The 17,376-nt window shown below is 43.6% G+C and overlaps 1 long non-coding RNA gene across 3 annotated transcripts in view; it reads right to left on the bottom strand.

Annotated features, from left to right (window-relative positions):
• Positions 1–17,376, bottom strand: part of LOC121276531 — a 118,658-nt gene that overhangs the window by 22,024 nt on the left and 79,258 nt on the right. Inside the window, exons 4-8 of one of the 3 annotated variants that reach the window (XR_005942675.1) lie at positions 16,158–16,332; positions 12,847–12,990; positions 10,873–10,943; positions 3,554–3,702; positions 1,847–2,808 (exon numbers count right to left, since the gene is read on the bottom strand). This is a non-coding gene — a long non-coding RNA (uncharacterized LOC121276531). Of the gene's footprint in view, positions 1–1,846; positions 2,809–3,553; positions 3,703–10,872; positions 10,944–12,846; positions 12,991–16,157; positions 16,333–17,376 lie in introns of those variants that run through there. The other 2 variants (XR_005942676.1, XR_005942677.1) reach the window with 2 other exon arrangements.

Here is a 17,376-nt window from a genome sequence, read left to right as displayed (position 1 = left end):
GCAACTAATGGACACAGCCTCATACTAATATAGAGCCACAACAGCAGTCTAACAGTGCCTTTTCATAAGTTAGGACATTGATTGAGGTACCCACCCAGAAATAACGGTACATTCTGTGCCGTGGACTTGGTCTGGCCGAGTGGTGAATGCATGTTCCATCCTTGGCAGATTGATGGAAATGAAAGTGAAGAATTTAAGTTGAACTGTCAAGAAATCAGAGATGTTAATTTCCTGGCCTGCTTTCTTGGGAATGTTCATTGCTTTCCAAATACTAAATCCCTGTGAACTTGACCTCTTAGTCCTGCACGATGTACCAAATGCCAGTGATGACAGTTGCTAAGGTAATGAAATAATAATAGGGCATTTTATCTTGTTAAGCTAACATTGTAAGTTTTTTTAGTGCTGTTCTATGTGCATGAATAGGTCAGGTACCAGTTTAAGCAAATAAGTTTTATTTTGACTGATACTTGAAAGTCAGAAAACGCTCACCTGAAAACTCAGAAGTGCGTCTATGTGGGTGATATATGAGAACTGCTGGTATCGTCAGCTCCAAAAACATATACACCTGTACTTCTAAGAAGACAGTAGAATAGCAAGTTATTTTGGCTCTTTCTAAAAAACATATTAATACCAAGCTCCTAGGGTTTGAATCTCAATAAATGATACTGTGAATAAAGACAGGATAGATGGGTATACTTGGATGATGTTATAAATATGCAATGTGCCCTACCCAGCTTTTCTTGAGCATTCTTTCTTGGTAAAAAATAAAGCTAGAAGATCATTTGAATATTTATTGCATTGCTATCATCTGCTTTTAATTCTGCAATCCAATAATGTATGTGAATCAGTTCAGATGAACATTAATCTTACACATTAACAGCAGATCTTCTTAATGATGAGGCAGAATGATGGCAGAGAAGGGAAGAAAAAAAAGCAAATCCCTGCACTCCAGATCCCACTACCTTGCAGGAAGTCCTACCCCCATGTGGGTTGAGAATCAACCTGTACAGTCACATGAAAACTGGCAGAAATTGGTGACCCTGAGGAGACATCATCCTTGAATCAAGGGACAGCTGACGACAAACAGCAGGTCCGTCTCCAGCAGAAGAATGCCATATCTGGTAATAAGGTAAATCATGGCTCCACATGATCAATTAAAGTGACCAGTAGAATGTATGAAACCATAATGTATTTGATTGCCTTGAATGATATTATTAATTGCCATCTATCATTGGTTTTCATTAGCAACCATTGAGTTAGTGAACACTCAGCAGGCACCATGTAGGAGGCAGTTACTGTGGTTAACTGTAGATTCAGTTTTGATTTGGGTGTTTTCAGTATAACCAAGAGAAAAAGTAACATGACTGCTCTGTTTTCAATTGTATTTCTAGTTTCTCGCTACTTCACAACCCAAGTCTTTGGTCTATTATCCTTTCACTGGCACAATCTGACATTCAGGAACTGATCAAATTACCTCTATGGTTTAAGTCCACCATTTAAGATTAGATACACCATTTTTCACAGGGAGGGTGGTTGCAAGGGAGGAAGAGGAATCAGAGGGATAAAAATGAGAAATGATGGACATCATCTTTTCATGAAAAGTACTGTTCAAGTAAAACTAGCCAAAATATACTGCTTCTGGGAAAGTGTGTTTCCAACTATTCTCAAACAAAATGACCTCTTAATGTTTCATCTGTTAACTATTTTATCTTCAGATCAGACCAGAGAAAAAGTTGGTTGTAATGTGAGGCTTCTAATACAGGTATGAGGTTTCTAATAACTGAGTTTGATTGGTATTCAATTAGTAATTCACTTATTAATCACAGTAGTTTTCTAATGCATAAATCAGAGTGATTTTATTGTTCCTTCTGGTTCTACAAAGGACTTTCTCATCTCCTGGGACAGCCACTTTGCCTTTCTCAGCAGCTGCTGAGTTGCTTCAGTCTAGCTAGTAAACATTGAAGAGGTTACCTACTTACCAGTTAAAATGTCATTGGGATCCTACTGACATCTTAGGAACGTGATAAGCAATTGTGCATGAGGCTCCCGCCGAAGTCCAGTGGGCAACCCATCCAATGATGTTAAAAGTCAGAAATGAACGGGTATGGGCAGGAAATGGATCCATTCCATTTTAACTGCATGAATTAATATTCCCCCAAATTGTGTGATGAAATGTGACAACAGGAATTCAAGAGGTACAGTCAGCAAGTATTCACAGAATTTAAAGTTTTAAGTAAGGTGTTAATATCAATTTCAAAAACCTGGGCCAAAAAATTCTGGCTCGTCAGCGCTCATGTTTTTGGCCCTACAGGTGCTGTTTTGGGCGCAAAATGGCATCTGCGCTGCACACACTTCTGGTACAGCCTGCGCTAGACGTCATTTGGGTGAGTCTCTTAGTACAGGCGTTAGCAGTGTGTTCCAGAGGTCTGTAAAGTAAGCAGAGTGTGACTTCAACCAGCGTGTAACCCTGATTTGACTCCAGCGGTGCCATTTTTATCCTCAATGCTCCAGCTAACGGCGTTTATTAACCTCCCCCAGCTGACCATCCCATTCAGCAGCAAGAGGGACTCTATTTTTCTCTCCACAGATGCTGCCAGACCTGTTGAGTATTTCCAGCATTTTCAGTTTTTACTTTCAGGCTAGTTTCTGATTGATTTCTATTGACTTCTGCTGAGTTTCTCAAAGTGTTGCGAGTTTCCTCCTGGAGTCTGGAGGGAGTGGTGAAGGCCTTGGTTCAGATTTCTAGGGTTCTGCTCAGACCGTTTGCTTCCAGTTATGGCTGCTGGAGTTACCATCTCTGTTGACATGCTGTCAGGGAGGTTAAGCAGAGACAGTAAACAGGAGGGCAAACTGCTTTCAGAGGGAGGAGAAGGAAAGACAGAAGGGTTCTCAACAGAAGGTCTTACTGACTCAGGGTCTTCAGGGAGTAATTCACTTACATCAACCTCAGTGTGGCATGGAGCAGTTTTATGGAGGAGTATTTACTGAAATCTGCTGCCTTTTGCAGCTATAATCAGGGCGAGGACGACACTGGCAGTGGCTGTGAAGGTGACCATGGCCATTAAACTCTTCGTATCGGTACTTCCAGGCAGGAGTCAGCAACATCTCTAACGACTCCTAGTTTGCCGCCCACTGCTGTATAAGGGAAGTGACTGAAGCACTATATGCCAAAGGAGGGGAATACATTGCATTCTCTCTGACCAGACAGAAGCAGGCAGAGTGTGCAGGTAGCTTTACCACGATAGCAGGCTTCCCTATGGCGGAGGATGCCATTGACCGCATGTACGTCGCTTTGCTATTGCTGCATCTAAATGCAGAGGTGCACCACAACCCCAAACGAATCCACTCCTGAATGCACTCCTGACCTCAGCCTGGTCAGGCTGCTGTGTATGGGTTTCTGAAAGGAGAAAGGCGGTAGGGTAGGGTTGTGTTGTAAGGGAAGAGGGAGGCAGCAAGGGGTGCATGCTTATGCAACCTGCAACTTGGGAATCAGAAGTAATTGTGGGATGAGGGCCGAGTGAAATGTGAGAAGGAAGGTTAAGCTGAAATTTACCATTATCTTCAACCCCACTGGCCACGACCTTAATGATGACTGCTCCATTGATGGCGAACATCATCTCCTCCAATGGAGTGAGGACATGCAGCCATGCTCGTTCCCTGCCGGTTAGCTGCTGCTATCTTTGGGTAATGGGCCACCTGGTGCTGTAAGAGAGAGGAAAATGCATCTGTTTGGGTGATGATGTTGTCATGGTGAACAGCTGGCAGTGTATTCAAGTTAGTAGCTGTTGGTGTGAAGCTTGCAGCAGTGCTCAGTGTGTGAAGATGAGGTGATGTTGGGAACATGAGGCTGGTCATGACTGATGGACATTATTGGTAGGTGAGTGATGGGGGTGTTGTGTATTGAGCAGCTACAGAGGCTCGTGGCATATTTCATGGAATGTGACATTGGAAGATGTATTCACTGACCTTCACCACTCATGTGAGGTCATTGAACTTTTTTGACACCAGATCCTGGTCCTTGGGACTATACTCCTGACATTGTCCTTTGCAATCAGACTTTGTCCGGATAGATTCCTGGTCCTCTGTGGATAAGGAACCTCCTTCCTCCAACTGATCTTCAGCATCAAGGCCTCCAGTGCTGCATCAGAGAACTTCGAAGCCCTCTCTCATCCATGCCACACAATTTCTATGCCTTTCCCAGTTCCAAATCACTTCTGCAATGAGTTCCAGCACTTGCTGCAGCCAAAATGCACCATCTCTTTAAAAGATGCAGGCTTGCTTTAAGTAACGTTGACTAGCTTGAACTCGTGCTAGCCTCTCTCATGATTTAGCATCTCTTAGTCTGACATGCCACCACTCAACAACAAGCTTAGCACTGGCTGCACAACACAATATAACTTTGATGAACAGAATGAAAAAAGTAGACATTAGCAAAACCTAATTTAGGACCTCACAATGCCTGACAACAAAGACCAATAAGCCATAGGGATGGTACAATCAATTGGCATGATTCTGAAATGGGAGCAAATTCTCTTGGTTCGCTATGTGTAATGAAATTGTAACCTGCTTACAAAAAAAAGATGAATGGAATATTCCAAGCTTCCATGCTACACTTAGAATTGCTTATTGGGAAATCATGGATACGTTTTCTGTGCATTGACATTAATCGATGGCAAGTTACAAAAGGTGCGCCTGTGATTTTCCAACAAGCCACTTGCTGGTACTATGAAAGCTCAGGAAATTTTACCATATGGTTTACGATTTCTTCATCTATTGTACATGTTCTCTCTCGCAAAAGCAGTTCAAAACTGTGATTGATATATTTTTTGTTGGGCAATAGTCTTAAGGGCTGCCAAACCAAAATGGGTAGATGGAGTTAAGATACAGACCAGCCATGATCTAGTTGAAAAACCTATCCTGTTCCCATTAGGAAAGACTAACAAGTGCAGAGAAGTTTGATTTTGCTTTTATTTCTCACTAGAGGAATTATCCTGAGCAAATCAGCGGTGGAATAAAATGTGCCTATGGTGGGACTGGTTGCTGCCTGAATGGTACTGTGACATAGAAAGCAGCCAGAAGAGTCAGATTTATAATGATGTTAACAAGGCTCAAACATTTTACTATCTTGGAATTACCCTATTTCACTGACCAAAACATTCAGTCACTTATGACTTTAAAGTCCTAACAATGTCTCTCAAATGGTCAGTGTTTTTGATTAATTGTGGTGCACATCGCTAAGGCAATTAGTATCAGGCACAAAACAAGATGGTGTGACCACACTCCATGAAACTAGCAGGGTTTTCTCTGTTTTTTTTTGCTTCTCCCCAGAGATTATGTGGCTGCGGGGGCAGGTGGGAGTTGGGAGGAGGGAAGAAATATTTAATCATGATGGTTCAACCGTCATGGTGTGGAGCAGGTCTTTTCCTGCCCATCAGTTTTGCATGTTCATAGTTTATGCTGTTCTGTATCAACAATGAGGAAATAAATATAGATTAGTATCTGTTGACTTGTATGACTAGCACAAAGGAAATACAATCCAGCCATAGTATTAGTCCATATAAAAATAATTGGCAGATGCTAGAGATTTGAAATTAAAAAAAACAAAAATTTCAGAAATACATCGGAACATATAAATAGCGTCTTTTGTTTATGCTGGGTATTTCTACCTCTGCATTATTAGGTTTTAAAAGACTCATTGGACTATATTGTATCAACGAGAAGCAATTTTGACTTCACATTTGACAGTCTATTGTATCTTGGATATAGAGTCACTGCAACATACTCGAGACATTTTTGCATTAACTTATATGAACCCAGGACAACACCCTCAGGTCTTCCCCCTCCTTGTTTGTTGGGGTTCATGTTCCTTGAAACTACCTTGCCATTAAGATAATCAGAGACCAATGGCAGTTCATAAAAGCCATGACAACGTGCAATTCGGTCCTGGATCTTGACAAGCCACCATCTTTGTGCCATTAGTGGCAGGAGCTGCACACCAATCAACACCTGTCAGTCTCAATTTTAAAATGACTTTAGGCAAGAGATGTGAGACCACCTCAAAGAGACGCTTCTCATGCAGTTCCATCAACCTCCTGAGATTATTGTAACAATGCCCAACATAATCACAGAGTTACTAATTTTTCTGATTAGGTGATTGAGATTATTAAATACCTGGGGGTTGAAAGCACCATGTACAACACTGGTGAAGAGCAGACCAACACATTCATTTGAAATTCCTTTGCTTACTATTGTAACAAAAGGTGTTATTAGCCTGTTTAGAATAAATGTGTTGAGAGCAGTAAAACAGAAGAGAGGAATTTCACATGAGTGGGTTACTGCGTTCCTCACTTGTGTCACATAGCATAACTACAACATTTGGTTTAGCAGGCATAATAATCTGTTCACAGCAATCTGTTTGGCAGCTCAGTGTGTTATGAACAGAAAATAAAAAATAAATTCCATATGACAATTTCCATAAGTAAAATGTCTAAAAATTGTGCTTTTTGCTAATTAAATATTGAAATCAATTCTTCACTGTTGTTGAAACAGAAGTTCTTCTGACAAACCCTTCTGCCCACAGAAATCCTTGCCCAAAATGAATGCACGACCTGCATTTGGTTTTAAAAAAAGGAAGTTAGTTCTAATCTTCCAACATACAGTGCAATATCATATCTGATAAATGATATTGAGGGCAGCAATAACAAAAATAAATCATTTCAAATCCAATGCAGAAAACTTCATGATACTTATTAGTTCAAAACTTATGAGGTGTATTTTGCTCAGTGTTGTATAAGGATCTGAAGGTGACAAAGACTAGGAAGCAATAACACACCATTACTCTGTCTTTCTCCCATCCTCGAATATGTGAAAGAATAGCAGAAGGGGCAGGGGAACATTCCTTCTTAAGGACTGTTAAGGCCAATCAAGTGAAAATCGTGCTGAATTGCCTGGGCATAGTGATAGGGAGGAGGGCAGAAGAAAACTGACAGAAAAAGAGTCATGAACTCTGACTCAGAACTGACATCAGCTAACTGAATGAAAGACAGGCAGAAAGTCACAATGATCTAGTTAGTAGTTCATGAATTCAGATGGGGAAGATCCAGCCTGATCAACCTACTGAACTCTTTTGAGGAAGTGACAACTCTGGAAATCCCTGGGACATGCTGCATCTTGATTTTCAAAAGCCCTTTGACAATGTTCTACATGAAAGAATATTAATTAGATTCTGGTCTCTGGGGATTCAGGGTAATCTCTGGGAATGGATGAGAAAATGGTTGAAAGACAGAAAAGAATAAGTATTCATTTGAAAAGTTACTCGAGGCTGTTGCAATGGCGGGGGCAGTGAGAGGCGAATGATGGTTGTGGGTTAAGGGAGTAAGTTGTGGCCCACTGGACTCAGTTCTGGAACCATTATTGTTTCTAATTAACATCAATGATCTGGATTGATAAACCCAATAGTTAAATTTTCATATGACACCAAACTAGGTGGACAGTGGAACAGAAAGAGGAAGTTCAGAAATTAGCATGAATTGGAGAAGATATGACAACAGTGGCAGCATGTTTCTTTTATATTCATTTATGGGGTGTGGGTATCCAGGTAAGGACAGTAGGTTTCCTTCCCTAAAGGACATTAGTGAACCAGTTGGGTTTTTGCAACAATCAGCAATGGTTTCATGGTCACCGTTTGACTTTTAATTGCAGGTTTTTGTTGAATTCAGATTTCACCATCTGCTGTGGTGGGATTCGAACCCAGGTCCCCAGAGCATTATCCTGGGTCTCTGGAATACTGGTCTAGTAACAATACCACTATGCCACCACCTCCCCCATCTCTGTCTTGAAGCTTCCACAGCCTCTGGGGTGGAGAATTCCAAAGATTCAGCACCCTCTTGAGTGAAGAAATTCCACCTCAGCTCAGTCCTAAATGGCCTACCTTCTATCCTGAGACTGTGCACCCTGGTTCTAGACCTTCCAGCTAGCGGAAACATCCTTTCTGATTCTACCCTGTTGAGCCCTGTAAAAATTTTGTATGTTTCAATGAGATAAAGACAACTCCTCTTAAGTTCCTTTCAAAGATACACACCATTCCAATTTGGACGTACCTCACCATTCTTTTATAGTTGCTGGGTTAAAATCCTGGAACTGCCTTCCTAACAGCTCTGGGAGTATCTTCTGTCATAGACAGCAGCGGTTCTAGAAGCGGATCATCCACTACCAATTCAAAGGCAACTAGGGATGTCCAATAAATACTCATTCTCATGACATGGGCATTGCTAGAAATATGAATAATACTTATTAAAATAATATTTCTCCATGGCCTGATGACCTTTACTGCAGTCTATTGTGACTATTCTGTCTTTTTATTAATATGACTGCTTCTCCTCCTTTCCAAGTACCTCCATCCTTTCTAAAGATCCAATGGCCTGCATTATGTAGCTAGGTCTGGATGGATGAATCAATCTGGGTCGAACAGCTTTCCTCATTCAAAATAATCTCATGATCTTCAGAACAGCACAGAAGAACTTTCAGCCACACAGCATGGCTGCAATGCCCTTTATCAAACAGAGCAACAGTTGCTGGAAGATAGCAGCCCTGGATCACAAAAGGTACGTGATTTACAAATTCCACATCCTTGTCATTGCCTCAGCCCTATCCACACATTAGCCTGAATTTTCAGGAGCACAGAGTCAGGAAATTCCCAGCTCTGCAAACCCGACTTGGGAGAGAGTCGGATTTTCGTTCCCAGGCAGGGCGTTAACAGGGTTAAGAGGATCTGGGCCCACTACCCCTAGAAAGAGCTCACAGGCAGCCACAGCGGCTGTTGGATGTGGAGGCATGGCTGTGTGAAAGGCCCACCTCGAAGCTCTGGGATTTGGTGGCAGCTAATCAAAAAAAACAATTAAAAAATAAAACAGCCATTTAGCCCTCACCCTTCACAACCTCCATGCCCCATCCATGCCAACCCATGCTACATCATGCCCCTCTACCCATTCCCCCATAGCCCCTCATACCCTATATGCCAACCTATGCTCCTCTAATTACTCCTATGGCCCTTATAGCCCCTATGCCAACTTGGTCCCAACTCATGCCAACCCATTCCCCACCATCCATCACTCTTTGCCCTTATACCCTGCATGATAACTCACCCAGTATCCACAATGGGCAGGCCTCAGGGCCCATGTTGAGATTAAATAAATTAAATTTCTAAGTGTCTATTGGTGACTTCATTATTAAAAAAAATCATTAAAACCCATTCACTATATGTACATTTCTTCAAGTGCTTAAACCCTTATAAAACAAACATTTATCTTCATAGTTCCACACCAAAGACTTTATAACAACTTGGAGCTATCAATAAGTCCATGAACTGACAGGCACCCCGCTATGATAATGATAGGTTATGGAATCAGTCCTGCAGCACAAATCTTATAATAATAACCCTCAGGCTTATGTTAACAGGCAGAGTGAATTAGCGAGTAATATTTTTTAAACTGCAGGCTGCTTTGTTTTAAATTTAAAGGCCAGGAGATTTAAATACCGTGACAGTTCCAATGAGCTTTTTATGCACATTCATGTCTACTTTAAACAATCCCAAAGGGCACTTGGCCTCTCCCAAAGGGCACCTGGCCTCCCCCAAAAATGTCTCCGGACCTATCCATAAAGGTACCCTACCTCTCTAAAAGGATAAACTACCTCTCCAAATAATTCCAGCAGCTTTAGACCGTCTCCTGAAAAGTCTAAAATCCACAAGTCGTGATTTGGACATCCCACCAGCGAAAACTGGATCTATTTGAAGGCAGCTGCACTTTAATATGTGCAGCTGGCTCCATGAACCATTGGTGTGTGAACTATAACCTGCCCCCTGCTACACCATCCCCACCCCACCCCCCCCATGAAAATGATGGGTGCCAGGTTCCGGGGCTGAATTTTTGAAATCAGGGATCCGGCGTCATTTTGGCTAAGCCGGAGACCCTCTGTTTTTATGAAAATTCAGGCCAATGTCTTAAGATGAGCCAGACTGTTGAAATCTCGATATAACTTTCAAACCTGAGGGGAGCTTCTGCCATTGCTCCTACTCCTCCCATTTCCTCTTTGCCTAATCTTAACGCAATCCTTCGGTCCAAGTCACTGCAGCCTTCAGTCATGCCTTCGTCATGTCCACATTTGATTGTTCTAATGCTGCCCTGACAAGTTCCTATCATTCTCCCTTGGCAAACTTAAGCTTATTCAAAACTCTTGAACCCTGTCCTTGCTAATGATAATGGCTCCTGGTCCCAATCGCTTAAATGTAAAATTACCCCTATGTTCAAATTCTTCCATTCCTGTGCCCCACCCATCTCTTTCACCGCTAACTTCCTACTCCCTAAACACTTTGTTCCTCCAAGTGTGGTCTTTTATTCATCACATATTCACTATGTATTAATCCCCCATTTAGAGCTCTTTCCAACAACATGCTCTTGTTTTAGATTGGGTTTCAAATTAGGGAACATTTCAAATAATACTGCCAGTCATGTTCGGTTTCACGCAGCTGGTAAGCCTCAGGGGGATGGGTGCAATATGCTCCCGTTAGTTGTGAATGATTCCTGGGCTTTCTTGATTGGGCACAGACCAATTCCTAGCCTCTCCCAGTGGGATGGGGGCCCATTCCCAGCTTGTCCCATTGCTACAGGATATTTCTGTTCCTGTCCCCCGCTCAGGCTGTTTGCCTGCAAAACCTCCGGGCTCTCCCGATGGTAACTCTGGCCAGAGCCGGGCTTTCGGACTTCCTGGGGCCCTCTCCCTGCTAACAGCCAGTAAAGGTGCCTGGATTCTGGGTCTGCTAGTGGCCCTGAGATTCTGGGTCCAGTACTGATCCTGGAACTCTGGACTCCTCACCTTCTCTGCATCTTAGTTACTGCCAACCGAGATTTCTTCGCCATTTTCCACTCTCCACCATCAAGTGATCCCTGTGTTTGACAGGAGAAGCAGTCAGGTCAGGAATGTAACACACCCTTATTACGTGTTATAATATGTGAATTTTTAAAGCACATCCATTTAGCACACCATTTGCCGGGAACACATTAGGCATACTAAACGAGGGATTACTGTAACCCAATACTGGTAACACTGTTTTCAGTTGTTAAGGTCCCAGCTTCTGGAATTTCTTCCCTAAGCCCCTTTTCTTCTCCACCCATCTCTCCTCCTTTAAAAGCATCAAAATCCACATCTTTACAGCACTTGATAGCTGCTTCTTAAGTTTGGCATCCATTCCTCCTCCGAATGTGCCCCACTCCCCCAACCCCTTACACCTTGCAAGTGCCTGGGGATGTTTCTCTACATTGAAGATGCTGCATGAATGCCTGCTGTGTTCATGCTCATTTTTGTTATTGTATTGAACAGGAATCTACAATTTGTTTAGTTCTTTTAGAGGGCCAAGGAACAAAAGCAAAATTCAAATGTTGAAGGCAGTGCAGAGCAGAGCCATGAGAATGGTCTCTAGTGATATGAGGAAAGATTGAAGAATCTTGGATTTTTCACTCAGGGAGGGGGCATCAAAGATGTGAGAAGGTAGAGGCGGTTGAAACTGCTTCAGTCCCACTGCTGAGCCTGAAATAGTCACCATGAATTTGTGTCCAAACCCAAAGGCCTGAGGGCAGCCCAACATTGGCTTTCAAACCTCTCTGATATCATATAGATGAACTGCCACTACCTATTCCATGACTCCAGAAGCAGCTTGCCCATTTTAAGTAGGTCAAAGCTGGAAATTGTGCAGCGAGTAACTCACCTCCTGTCTCCCCAAACTCTGCCCAACATCTACAAGGCACAAGTCAGAAGTGTGATGGCACACTCCCCAATTGCCTGGACGAGTGCAGTTTCAACAACACTCAAGATGCTCAACAGCATCCAGGGCAAAGCAACCCACTTGACTGGCACCCCATCCACCTTCTTAAACAATTAACTCCCTCCACCACCAACGCGCATTGGCAACAGTGTGTACCATCGACAAGGTGCGCTGCAGCAATTCGCCAAGCCTCCTTCAACAGGGCCCTACAAACCCACAAGCTCTACCGCCTAGAAGGAAAAGGGCAGCAAATGCATTGGAACACCACCGCCTTCAAGTTCCCCTCCAAGTCATACACCATCCTGACTTGGAGCTACCAGTATATCACTGTTCTTTCATGGCTGCTGGATCAAAATCCTGGAACTCCCTTCCTAACACTATTGTGGGTGTACCCGCAGAAGATGGACTGCAGTGGTTCAAGAAGGCAGCTCACCACCACCTTCTTAAGAGCAATTAGGGATGGACAACAAATACTTGCTTTGCCAGCAATGCACACATCCCATGAAAGAATAAAAAAAAAATACTGTTTGCTTTTCTGGCAGTGGCTTTAGATACGTGTCGGAGTGGGCAATGTGTGTGGGATGGGTGGAATGGGGATGCAGTCAGGATATTATGTAGTTGGAGCCGTTCGCCAGACCCTCCTGGCTTCACAGGGCCAGTTAACATTTTAAAAAGAAATTAAACTGTCCTCTTGCTGACCTCCACTTCATGGTGTGCTGCATTATTTGGCAACTCAAGGGAGACCAACCCTTAGTACCACCTGGGCAGGAAGAAGTGGAGGAGGAGAAGGAAGAAGAAGGGCAGCAGGAAGAACGAGAGAAGCATCGCCCACCAGTCCCCTTTGCTGCCAAAGTTTTCAGAGAACAACTCATCAAAGAGCACTTCCCCTAAACCGATCCTTTCTCCCGCGTGCACCAACCACCCTTCCATCCATATAACTACCATCCTGTCAATCACCATTTGAGCTTCCTCACTTTATTAATAATATTAACACCAAACCCAGAAGAAAATCAATTACAATAACTCACTTTGTACTTGGTAATAATCAACATCCAGAATTATCAATCATCTGTGGAAACCCCTAGTGCCAGTCTTGTGCCCTCACTTTAACCTAGTTGTTATGTTCTACTCCGGGGTCGCTTCGCTTGTGAACCGGTTGCGTGTTTATCTGTCTGTGGGTGAGTCGATAACAATATACTGTAGACGCAGAGACCAATATGAAATGAAGCACATGCTATTTATTTACACACACATCAGAGCACTAACATAATGTATGTATGCTTCTCCAACCAGACATGACTCTGGACTAACATTAACATTGTAGCCCACGCTACACAGCTATTGGGTCGTATAGTCATGTGGTCAATCTGCTCACATTCTCTTAAAAGTGTACTGCACCTCAGATTACCACAAGCCTCCCCTTTCATTGAAAGTATAATTTACAATATATTAACTATTTACATAAATAAACTATTTACAAATTCAGTCCCTCAGGAGCCTTTCAAAATGTGTTGACCGTCGTAGCTCTGTGACTTCAGGATGGTTTATCTGAGGCCTCCCTCTCAGGAGTTCTCTGTCCACTAGGCTCCTCAGTGGGAACCGGTAAATTTGCCTCTTCGACTCTCTCAGGTTCAACGGGTCCCACCGATACTTCCAAAGCAAGAGGAGTTCCTTCTACCTGTGGTGTAGACTCCAATGAAAATGTTTTCACATTCTTTCCGGCCCCATCACATGCACTCCTGCTGCTCCTCCCCTCCTAGTTCAACAATATGAAAGGCAATTGTCGGGCAGGTTCTGAGAATTAGGATGTTGGGCAAAGTTAAGTTCAACACAGAATGATCAGCTGCCTGCCATGTAAAAAGAAAATTCTGGGGCCTTGTTAGTAATTCCACTTTTTCCTCCTATGTTTCTTCTTTTGAGGGGTTTTCTTCTTGGCAGCGCTGGCTTTAATCTTGGCTTTCTTTTCAATTTCCCTATTGGCCCGGCAAGGTTCAGGTATGAGCTCAACTTGAATGAACTCAGTGGTTGAGTCTTCCAGCGTTTCCTCGCCTACCAGCTCCTTTGAAACCTCAGGGGTCTTTTTTTTTAGAACTTCTTGGCTTCCACATAGCTGATTCTTCAGCTCTTCCAGTTCTTTTTCATATTTGTTAGTTGTTTCCTGGAGAATTAGCGGCTGCATCTTACTTAAGTCGGGTGGGTTGGGCAAGAGCAGGTGGGGGGCAGGCGTGGAGCTGATCGCCACCCGCAATTGGCTGCGCGCCGCCATTTTATGTGGGCAGGCCAATTAAGGCCTGCCCAGTGTAATACGCAGCCGGTAACGCTCAGCGCTACCTGTGTGGGCGGGGGGAGGGAGAGTTGGGGCCTGCGCTCTTCTGTAGGGAGATTAAGTTGGCAATTAAAATTTTGAATAAATGATCTGAAAAATTATTTAAACATGTCCCCTCAGGTGACAGTGTCACATGAACTGGGACATGTTGGTGCATCTCGCAAATTTTATTTAATTATTTAATTAATCTTTCAGGAAACCTCATCCTGCCCGTGGATGAGGTTTCCTGAAAAATGCGAAGGCCGCTTGGGCTCTTTGCCTGTGCACCCCCCCCCCCACCCCCCCCACCCCGCTAACCTTAAGGTTGGATGGGCAGCGCTGTTAATTAGCTAAATTACTTTCCTAATGGCCTTACTAGGTCTTTGACAGTTCGGTGGATGCGCAGCTGCCTCTGGCGCATACCCGCCAAATGCAATATTGGAATGACATGCAATGACGTCGGGACCCACGCCTGACATCATCTCGTGTCACTTTGCGTGTCGGGCCCACTCCCACACGCCAACAGCAATATTCTGGCCTAGGTACTGTTGTGCTTTCTCGGCTAATTGATTCTTCCTCTCAGCCAGAGATGTGCTGAATTATCCCTCGTACCTTTTTAGTGGTACAAATTGGAATCTGAGGGAATCTTGCAAAATGCAAAAGTCCTTTAGCAGGTTTTCTTTTTCTTTTTGGAGGCTACTGACTTCAAGTCAAATTTTGTCCTGAAGCATCAGCTCTACAAGTTCCTTCTGTTGAGTCTTTACATGCTCCTTTTTCCAAACAGCAACATTTCCTGCTTCTGACTGAGATCTCAGTAATCTCTGCAGATTGATCGCTCTTAACCAGTTTCTTCTGAGGGGACTTAGTCCTCTGCATCCTATCATCGTTTGGGGAAGATTAGCTGACTGGCTTCTATATTGGACTGGAACCTTGCATATACCTCTTACTCGTATGTCCTCACCAGTATATGTCTTTAATTTAACACCTAAATTTCCAGCTTTAGTGAGTGGCCTCCTGCATTCAGATACTTAAACATGTGTTCCCCTATAACGGTCGTAGATGCACCTGTATCCACCTCCATTTGGATGGGTTTTCTGTTGATTTCTACTGTCATTTAGATTGGCTCTGTTTTACCTATTTTTAAGTTGTGTAGCGAGTAAATTTCTGACTCTTTTTTTCTGGTTCCTCCATTATATAAATTTCACGACTTCTGCCTTTTTGTTTGAAATTTTGTCTCAATCTGTCTTTGCAATATTGCATAAAGTGCCCTTTTAAATTGTCGGTCGTTTGCAGGTTGTCTGGTTCCATTTTTGCTATTATTAGTGTGGTCTTTATCCATTAAATCATTGCTTCTTGCTGGTCTGTTAAATGACGGCTGTTTCCCACCTTTCCATGGAGCCCTGTGGTTCCAAGCCATTTCTATCCGGTGCCTCCCTCCCAACACAGAGGGTGCCATTTTGTGCTCCCTTGATTGTTTCGGAGTCCTTGACCGTGCTCTCCATTGCAAGCGCCAACTCTAGTGCCTTGCTGAAGTCTAAATTGGTTTCCGATAACAACCTATTTTGAATGGCGTCTTCATTAATCCCACACACTCATCGGTCTCTTAACATGTCATTAATCAACGTCCTGAACTCACAGTGCTCTGCCAGTTATTTTAAGGCTGCTACAAAGCAAGCGCCTGACTCTCCAGGGGCGCGACACCTTGAATTTAATTTAAGATGCTGCGCTGTTACCAAGGGTTTCGGGTGTAAGTGGCTTTTCACAAGATTCACCTACGCATCAAAGCTCTTGGAATCTGGGGCATTGGGTGCCATTAGACTACAAATTAGGCCGTATGTTTTATTGCTACGTGTCAATAAGAGGATCGTTCGCCTCTTTTCACCCCCTGATATGTCGTTGGCCAAAAAGAAAAGCACGAGGCATTCAATATAATGTGACCAGTCATCGGTGGTCTGATCAAACGGATCGATGCGGCCAAATTATGGCATACTGGAGGGGGATAACTTCGACGACCACGGTGAAGGCTGTACTTACAATCGGCCTGCAAGGCACAGCTGATTCACTACAGTTGAGTTTTCGCGGCTTTCCTTGGTATCGTCGACTGGTTGTGGTTTATCCTCATCGCCAGTTGTTGTGTTCTACAGCTGGGTCGCTTTGCTCGCGAACTGGTTGCATATGTTTATTTATTGGGTGAGTCGATAGCAATATACTGTAGGTGCAAAGAATAATATGAAATGAAGCACATGCTATTTATTCACACAGACAACAGAGCATTAACATGATGCGTGCTTCGCCAACCAGACCCTACTCTAGACTAACATTAACATTGAAGCCCGTGCTACACAGCTACTAGGCCATACAGTTATATGGTTAATCTGCTCATATTCTCTTAAAGGTGCATTACACCTCAGATGACCAGACTAATGCTCCTACAAAGCGATTCTTCAGTAGCTACAGTTCGGGAGATGAAGAGTTGCCAGGCCATTCAGGACATTTGAGATGATCAAAATGGAAGGCCTAGAAGTGTTTTGGGCCTTGAGGGCCTGGCTGCAGACTGCAGTATCTCTCTATAAGTGTGTGTGTGTGAGTGCATGTGTGAGCGTGCACATGCGCAGTGCATGCTCCGCCACAAGTTTGCATATTTTTGGGCCGCATTGAATTTCCAGGCCTGAGTCCCTTAAGATTTACAGAAAGGGTGCCCTCAACTGACCAAGATAACAGAGCTTGTCAAGTTCATTATGGATCGCTATCAAGTCATGAAAGTTCAAGGTGGGCACATCTTACTAAAGATAGCAACATCGTGGGAGTCCCCATTTCTCTGCTTCAGAGAAACAGATACCCACTTCCTCCAAGAAATTCTGGACCTGCATTTGGCGGATCAACCCCCACCCTCACATTTGGGTTTTCCATGTTCATTTGCTTGCGGTGTTCAACTTTCTGCTGCTGTGTGTTCCACTTGATTAGCTTGAACATCCCCTCAACCTCCAGGGAGTTGAGTCGGGGGTGGGGGCGGGGGGGGGGGGGGGGGGGGGGGGGGGGGCGGTGGGGGGGTGTTGTTGCTGGTGGCAGGACGGAAAGGCAGGGGCACTCTTCTGGGCGTCTTCAAGATAGTTGTGCTCTGAATGTCCATATTCCCTTCACTAGAAGAACAAAAACATAACTTCAGAAGTAGAACTGGGGTCAAACTTTAAGACAACACATTTTAATCATCTGGTTTCCTGTTGGTTGCGTAGTGACTGACGTGCATAATCCT

This window comes from Carcharodon carcharias, chromosome 3, assembly GCF_017639515.1.
Source record: "Carcharodon carcharias isolate sCarCar2 chromosome 3, sCarCar2.pri, whole genome shotgun sequence".
Taxonomy (NCBI): Eukaryota; Metazoa; Chordata; class Chondrichthyes; order Lamniformes; family Lamnidae; genus Carcharodon; species Carcharodon carcharias.
This window is presented reverse-complemented; position numbering and strand designations above follow the sequence as displayed.